At 45.3% G+C, this 8,644-nt stretch overlaps 1 long non-coding RNA gene across 1 annotated transcript; it reads left to right on the top strand.

Moving 5' to 3' along the window:
* The first annotated feature begins 2,836 nt into the window (after positions 1–2,836).
* On the top strand, positions 2,837–8,379 carry LOC124234457 (uncharacterized). The gene is made up of 3 exons (XR_006887314.1): positions 2,837–2,982; positions 6,125–6,238; positions 7,928–8,379. It is a non-coding gene; the product is annotated as an uncharacterized LOC124234457 (long non-coding RNA).
* The last annotated feature ends 265 nt before the right edge of the window (positions 8,380–8,644 follow it).

The raw sequence follows: 8,644 nt of genomic DNA, 5'->3' as shown, positions 1-8,644 counted from the left end.
TTACACAGCGAGGACAAGTTTTCTCTCTGACCCCTGCGCCTCTAACAGTGATGGAGAGTCACATGAATGGACTCGGATGCAAATAGTCCCCCTGGAACTGGCCACACAGCAGCTCCCCATCTGAGGCTCCTGAAGAGCTTCTCTAGCAGGTGGAAGGGGAAGAAGAAAAAGAGACACTGCACACAAGCAGTTCACTGGGAGGCTGTGCTGTCATTTCTGGAGCAGAGCTCTTTGACCTGCTAAAAAGGGGTATTTTTTAGAGGCTTTAGTAAAATCATTTAATCTAAAATTCAATATCAATGCCGCTCGTTAGTTTTTAAGAACCCCATATCTGTTCTTTCCCTGAAGTGAAACAAATTTGGTTAAGGATGGGTGTTTCTGAGTTTATTTCCTACACAGTTGAGAGCTCAATGCCATGGTTAAGTCTCTTGTCCCAAAGGTAATGCCTTGGGAGCCACAGCAATAGCACAAACTAATGAAACAGGAGGAATTCATGTTTGAAGAGCCAGAGCCTCTGGAGACATTGACTCAATGGCCTGAGCCCCACAGGATGGTTTCGAATTGAGTTCCTATGCAAATGTTTTTAAACACCAGTCCTGTGTCACTTACACATTCAATACTTAAAATTTAGATTATCTGGAGGTGACTCTTGAGATTTAACAATTGTGACATTTTCTTGAGGCATGAACTCAACTCACACATCCTGCAAAGTTGGCAGATGATGAGTGAACGAGGTGACCACTGAGCATCTTCTTGGCATGTGTGCAGTAACTCACATGAAGGGATTTAAATCTTTCCAACTGAATGTTGCTAACAGAAGGGCAGAGGTGGGGGAAAGAAATGGCAGGTGTTTGAGGGTCTGCAAGACCAAAGCTCTCACAGCTGTCACGTGATTACTATAGGCCCTCCATGTCAGCCACCACAATGGCTGCTTTAGAATCTGATTTTCCAGATGCACAATTAAGGATACAGAGGCACTGATGTGCTGTCTTAGGAAGAAGATGGAGCTTGGGTGTCTGTTAAATTGGAATTTGAAGGTGATCAGGGTTGTGATCCCCTCTCTGATTTTCCCAGCTTCTCACACCCGCAGTTGAAGAAGCCATGTCCTGATAGTCCCAGGCAGACTAGTTCCGCCGATTCCTTATTCCCAGTGCAGGTTTGCTTTTCTCTCTGCATTTTTCTTTTCTGTTTATGACACCACCATCTTAGTTGCTGAAGTTTCCAACCTTGACCGTAGGCCCCTGTATGTTTGTCCTTCTTATGTCTTCTCCTGTCATTAACCTCAGGGCCACCTCCACCCCTTATCTTCTGGCTATGATTCCTTGGGCTCCTCACGGGATGTGACCATGACTTCCATCCACTTGAATCCTTCATGGGCCTGGCCTCGCCTTGGACCTTTGGGTGACTCTGAGTCTCTCCTCCTCCAAGAGCATCATTATGGGGACCCATTGGGAAAATCCTTTACTTTGGCTCTGCTCCCAAGGTCTCCTCCTACAGCAGTGTGTGCTGCCTTTTCCCTATCACAGGAAGCGTGTGAGATTAACTGTTTTGACTCCTTTCTCTTGTTTTAAAGAAAGCAACACCAAGATGTGTGTTTCCTCCCAGAAAGGCTAGAGATAGGCAATAAGGAAGGGGAAAATGTGTCTGCAAATCTGTAGCTTAAAGCTTCGTGTGTTTAAAAATCATTCTTGTTTGTCTTTTATATTCCTATAAAATGCATAGAGAGTTTTATCCATCAGTATTCCAGACAAGATCAAAGAAGCCTATGTTCTGATAGCACCATTAAAGAGGAGGGGCCCCTCTCTCCCTGCTGCCCCTGAACAAAGGCTCCCGTGAAAGCTAGGACAGTCGCTCTGACACCTGCCCCATCACCAGATGAACCTCAGGAGCTCTGGGCCCAGGGGTGTCCTGACTGGAGCCAGAACACTGGAACAAGGGAGGTTACAAGACCTGAATAGTACTTGGCATTGGATTTGATAGACACTGCAGGGACTGAAAAACTCTTTAGCCAGTTTTCTTCTTTTACTATCTCATAGTTTGTATTTCATTTCCATCAAATGGCATGAAAGCGTGTTATTGGCCAGCGAGATGATGAAACCCTGATGTGGACCTACCCTAAACCTAGTGTGAATTCTGAAATCCTCACGACTGATCACAGTGACTTCTCCTTCCACCTCTTCAGCTCTGTTTTCCCCTGGAACCTGTTGTCTGTCTAGCTCAGGATCTCCGTGCTCACACCTCTCTGGCCTTGCTTGTTTCAGCCCAAGGTTAGCCACTTTGCTGGTTCTCGTGAGCATCCCTGATGCCTTTGCCTCTGTGAACTTCCATGATCCCTGCCGTCCCATCCTCAGCCATGCCACTCATGACCCCCTTCAATATCTAGAATGTCAGGCCGCACCGAATAAAATCACAAGAGTTATTTGCTCTTTATCTGGTTGGCCCTTTGATGGTTCTAACGTCCTCAATCCTTCACTGGTTGACCACAACATATTCTTAAAGTACTCCAAACCTGTTACACTCTGATCAAGGTCCGTATTCCATCCCCACTGCCAAACTCGGCAAAATCATGTTTTGTGGGGACCAAGTCCATCACTGTGAGTTTTCTCAAAATCTCTCTTATCTACATCAAATTCATTTTTGTATTTGCCCCTCTCTTGTTTTTCTTCTTTCCTCCAATGAAGAAATTTCTCTTGGTATTATCTAATCAAGTTGAAAATGTACATGCTCCCTGACTCAGTATTTGTTTCTGTCTCTTCATCTCCTTGCTTATTTTCCTGTTGACTTATTCAATGTATTTTTTTAAGAAGGTCTGTTTAGTTCTTAGGAGGATGAAGCTGTAGAGAGAGCCATGCTAATTATGTGTGTCCCTTTCCTTCAGAATCTCAGCCTCCTCCAAAATAGACACAGAGGTCGGACACTGTCATCCTGGAGCTCAGAGCTCAGTGGGGAAGATGGAGTATGAATAAAGTGTTACAACGCAACGTAAGTACTATAATGGATGTCCACTCCAGGTACGGGTGTGGCACAGAGCAGCGGATAAACTCAGTGGGGGTGGAGGCCGGAAAGCGTTACAGTCAAGGAACAGCTGAGCTGGATCTTAAAGAATTATTAGTTCAGTAGACAAGGTGGGGAGGTAGCCATTAAATATTTGTTAGATTAGTAAACGAAGGGCATATCCCACAGAGAAAACAACGGGTGCCACAAGAGTGACGAAGTGACACAGCTCTGTCTCTTGAGGAAAAGTGCAGGCTCAGTCTAGCTAAAGCAGATGGGAGGAAGAGAGAGCTGGCAAATGGGCCTGAGAGCTCAAAAACTAAAATAAAGAATATACCTAAGAAAATTAGATGAAGGAAATAATACTGATAAAAGCAGAAAATATTGGTTCAAGAAATCATAAAAACAGTAGCATTAACACTTAATTCCAAGAGTTGTTTCTTGAAAAGAAAGAAAGAGCTAGAAAGGAGAGACAGCAAGAGACCAGAAAGGCAAGAAGAAGGGATGGAGGGAGGATAGAAAGAGGTCTTGTAAGTTTAATCAGGGGAAAAGGAAAACACGTACAAAGTAAATGTATTGAAAGTGTATTTATAGAGGGCTCGATGCTTCCCAGGTCCTGGGCAAGGTGTTGGGGACAAACAGCTGTATAGACAGACACATTGTCTGCCTTTGAGGAGCTGAATTTTAACGAAGAAAGTGCTTCTTTAAACACGTAACTACACAGACAAAATATAACCCACTAATTGAGAGATGTGAAGGCAAAGTAAAGAATACAGCGAGAGGCTGGAGCAAGGTCAGAAATTAACTTGGGGCTGGGTGCTGGGTTGTGAAAGGCTATCTGAAGATGTGGCGTTTGAGCCAGCATCTGGGAGAGGAGGATGAGCTAACCATACAAAGAGTGAGTGCAGAAGCAATCCAGGGAGAAAACCAGCCCGTGTGAAGGTCTTGAGGTAAGAAAGTCCAAGTCACTGGAAGAAGGTGAGTGGGGCTGCAGTGAAGAGAGGAAGCAGAGAGTTGCCAAGACTTACAGGGAGGGTGCCAACAGTGTCAGTTTGGCCAGGACCAGGGGGAGGGTCCTGGCATGTAAGACTTTCAGATTTAACACTGGGACAGTCCCAGGCAAACCTGGATGAACTGGTCACCCTATTTACAGGCCTCATTCATGACTTTGGACCTTAGCAGCAGAGCACTGTGGCAGCCATAATCGAGGCAGCCATAGTGAGGATGGAGAGAAATGGACGGATTCAAGAAATATTTAGATGTAAACTGACAGAACTTGAGGACAAAATGATAGCCAGGGAAGGGGTTAGGGCAGGGGGAATAATCTAGAATGAACCACAGATTTTTCTGGCTTTGGAAACCAGAGGGATGTGCATTAAAAAGGAATGAATCCAGAAAGAGACGACGCTAAAGTTGTTCTTTGACATTAACTGTCAAGTGAGAGCTCGAGGGTTGATCACATTTGAGCACACAGGAATAAATTTTGGTACCCTCCATCTCTCCCACCCCTCGGATTGAAATAGAAAGTGGGCCTGGTAGAAACCCAAATGTGCTCCAGACAGAATTTGGAATTCAGTTTGAACCTGTAAAGAAGTGGAGTGTTCCTCACCCTGATAAGGGGACAAGACAACATCATAAGTAAAAGGAAAACCGGAAGGCTTTGTTACAGACCGCATTCAGCCTGCATTCAGATGGCATGTCAAGAACTGTATTACTCTTGTCCCCTCGTCCAACTCTTAGACTCCCATAATTAACCCAGAGGAAGTTGTAAGTGAAATAATTAGGAGGTCCTTTCAAAACTAGACACTTGACACATGTGTTATAGAAACCTTATAAAAAGGAAACTGGATTCTTGTAAATTTTAAGATTATATTAATTCAGACACAAAGACTCTCCTATGAATTTTCACAAAAATACTCAAATCACAGAGTTTGTTCTGCCTGCCATTGAGATGTGGGGGATTTTGCTGTGTGCACTAAATTCTCTTCTTCTTTTATTTATTTACTTATTTATTTCCTTCTTCTCCCCAAAGCCCCCCAGTACGTAGTTGTATGTTTTAGTTTGAGCCCTTGTTGTGGCATGTGCGACGCCACCTCAGCATGGCTTGATGAGCAGGGCTATGTTCGCACCCAGGATCTGAACCGGTGAAGCCCTGGGCTGCCAAGGCAGAGCACATGAACTTAACCACTCAGTCAAAGGGCAACCCCTAAATTCTCTTCTTTAACTGCCCATGTCACGAGAGCACAAGACTAGAATGAAGACAAGCACGGGAGACCAAGGATGAGAGTTTATTGAACATGAAGGTCTCATCCACATTCGAAAGCACAATCCCGGTGAGACCTCAGTCATGTATCTAGACGGGTGAGAACTTGCTTCCAGTGTCCCTGAATCCCAAATGGAAGGATGCTTTTCCTGTATGTGGGAGCCGAATGCCAGGGCTGGGAAGGGCTGCCAAAATCATTCAGCCCAGTCTTACATCCGCAGTCTGTTTTTCAACACTCCTTCACTCGTTTATTAATTTAACAAATATTGGCACCTGCTGTATACACGGCACTCTTCTAGGGACTTGGGATGTGGTGGTGAACAAAACAGACACCAGTTCCTCCTGTCGTTCACGTTATGTTCTAAAGAAAGGATTCAAGTAGTAAACAATAAGAATAAGCAGTAAACGTAGTGAGTAAGTAAGTTACATAGTACCATAGGTTGGAAGGTGAAAACAGTGCAACAGAGAAATAGGAGGGCAGGGAAAGAAATCAGAGCGATGGTGAGGGGGCAGGGTGCAGCTTAAATAAGGTGGTTGAGTAGCTCCTTGTGAAGATAATGTTTGAAAGCTGATTTGAAAGAGGCGAGGCAGTTAGCCACGGGGATCTCTGGGAGGAAAGGCTGGTTGGTGCTTTTATTTCCCTCCAAGACAGTCCCGAGTGCTCTAAAGTGGGATGTTTAGCAAAGTGCTCCACTGGGTTCAGAAGCTGGGCTTTGCTCAGGTCCCACTCATGAGTCATGTGTCCTAATCAGTTTGTTCTAGAGTACTCTAAATAGCCCACCACCCTCACAAGTCCCCTGCCCCCAGAGCCCCTGCTTCAGCTCTCCCTGCTGTAGGATAATGGATGTCGTGGAATTGTCTGTTTAGGTGTCCAGCTTCTGCAGGAGGAAGTACAGAAGCTCCGAGATTAGACCACACAGGGTCGAAACCTGCTTCTGCCGCTGACTGGCTGTCTGTCCTTCATCAGGTCACTTAACCTCTGTGAGTCTCAGTTTTCTTATCTGTAAAGACAAGATGATCATGTCTGTTCAATGGGGGTGTCATTAGTATTCCCAGAGAAATTGTGTGTATAGCACTTGGCATGGTGCTTGGCACACAGTAAGCATGTAACTAAAACTAAGACTCTGGTGGTGCCCACTCCAGTGCCATCTCCTTGAGGGCAAGGCCCCTCTTGTCATCCATTCTAGTTGACCAATGCCTGGCATAGAGCCTGGCCCGTGTAAGGATGGTCGTGAGCAATGGAGTGCAGTTTGTCCAGGAACACCCAGGAGAACACACCCGAAGCCTCACTGGAGGACTCAGCCTCCTCATCTGGTTGGTAAATAGCCACCCATCCATCCGTTCACCAGGATGACGAGTTTATACACCCACACCAGAATCAGATTTTTCCTTTTCTTTTCTTTCTTTCTTTTTTTTTTGTGAGGACGACTAGCTCTGAGCTAACATCTGTTGCCAGTCTTCCTCTTTTTTGCTTGAGGAAGACTGTCGCTGAGCTAACATCTGTGGCAGTCTTCCTCCATTTTTTCTATGTGGGACACTGCCACAGTATGGCTTGGTGAGCAATGTGGAGGTCCACTCCTGGGATCTGAACCTGTGAACCCCAGGCTGCTGAAGGAGAGTGCACAAACTTAACCACTATGCCACTAGGCTGGCCCCCAGAGTTAGATTTTATTCCTCTTTTTTCCCTGAATTGACTGTCTTGGGAAGAGAAGAGTAGCCAGGTAAGGGGACGTGTGTGGGGAAGGTTTCTTCCCTACAAGAAAGACTCTAATAAATGAGACTGTTTCTTATCCAAGTTATAGTATTTCTTGGCACTTTTTTCTTTCAAAATGTGTTTTTTGTCTAAAATTGAAGCGTAATAATAATAATAAAATTCTCTAGAGTGTCAGGCTCCAAGTTAAAGGTAGGCTGTGATTCTGTATATAGAAGAGCTTCGTAAAGAGAATCAGAACTCTGATCCCAAATGCCTCGCAGTGTGGGTAAAAAGGTACCAAATTAAAAAGACTGTTGCCAAGTTTCCTTTCTTACTGCGTTTTGAGTTTCAGCACTATAACGGCATGGCGCTCAGACTCTGTCAGTATGCATTGGACTCTGGTGGCTAATGTGCAAAGTCCATAATTACCCGGCCCTTCTGGATGTCCCAGCAGGAACCAAGTGATGAGGACCTGCAGGCATCTCTGAGCCTCCTGAGGTTGAGGGCCGGTGGGTGGAAAACCCATTCTGGGCCAAGGGAAGTGGCAAGATAGTCATTCTTGCTGTGAGCTGGTTTGAATACAGATGTGAAGTGAAGAGGTGATAGTGCTGTGATGCTGTCTGCTGTCCAGGCTTGTGGCCCCAGTCCAGCGTGTTGCCTGTCGTTGTGAATACATCCGATGGGCGGCTGTGGCAGTGACTTCTCCTTCCACAGCGGTCTCCTGGCCTGTCGAGGGTGTGTCCACAGCTGAACAGAAATCCCACCAGTTTTCCACTTTGCCCTGGAACAAAGGTTGACCCAGAGTCTCTGAGCTAATTCTGGCCACTGCTTGTTCTGTCAGTAAAGTTTGACTGGAGCACACCCGTGCTCGCCCGTTTATGGCCTGTCTGTGAGGGCTTTTGAGCTATGATGGCGAATTGAATGGTTGTAGCAGGGGCCTGCAAAGCCTAAAATGTTTATCATCTGACCCTTTACAGAAGTGTTGCCAACGCCATTCTACGTGAATGAAGGTGTCTGGAGTGCTTGCACCCAGAGAAGGTTGTGAGATCGTTGTCATCACCCAGACGTGGTAGCAGACACCTGCACTCGCACTCAGATGAATCTGGGGCTGGCCTGGGACCTCGACGCAGACATCTGGTTGCAGCCGAAAGACATCGTCCCTCACCTTAAATTAAGGACGTTAACGTGAAATTGACTGGTCTTGTAGTTTTGTTTGTACTTGATTTTTAAGTTTGTTTTGGTTTTAGAGTTGTGTAAGAGCTAAAAGAATAAGGAAGTTTTACCAGAATGTCTGTTTGTAAATATTTAATTTATGTTTGAATAAAAGTAATTCGAGTGACACTAGAGCTCCTGGAGCAGTTTCGGAGGGGGATTTGTACATGACTCAGGTTGGAGAAACATGGCTGAAGCTTCTCCCTCTGCCCTTCACGCTGGCTTCCCTGCCTTCTCTGCTCTCTCTGCTCTAAGCTATATCCTTTAACCTGAGGCTGGCAGACATCTTCTGTGCAGGGTAGATGGTAAATACTTTTAATGATCTCTGCTGTTTAGCACAAAAGTGGCCATAGACAAGGTGTAAACAAATGAGCATGGCCGTGTTCCACTAAAACTTTATGGATGACACTGAAATTTAAATTGCATTTAATTTTCCTGTGCCATAATACGTTCTTTTGATTGGTTTTCGACCGTGTGAAAAT

Source organism: Equus quagga, unplaced genomic scaffold, assembly GCF_021613505.1.
Source record: "Equus quagga isolate Etosha38 unplaced genomic scaffold, UCLA_HA_Equagga_1.0 74019_RagTag, whole genome shotgun sequence".
NCBI classification, from domain to species: Eukaryota; Metazoa; Chordata; class Mammalia; order Perissodactyla; family Equidae; genus Equus; species Equus quagga.
The sequence above is the reverse complement of the archived record's forward strand: the minus strand, read 5'-3'. Positions and strand labels throughout refer to the sequence as shown.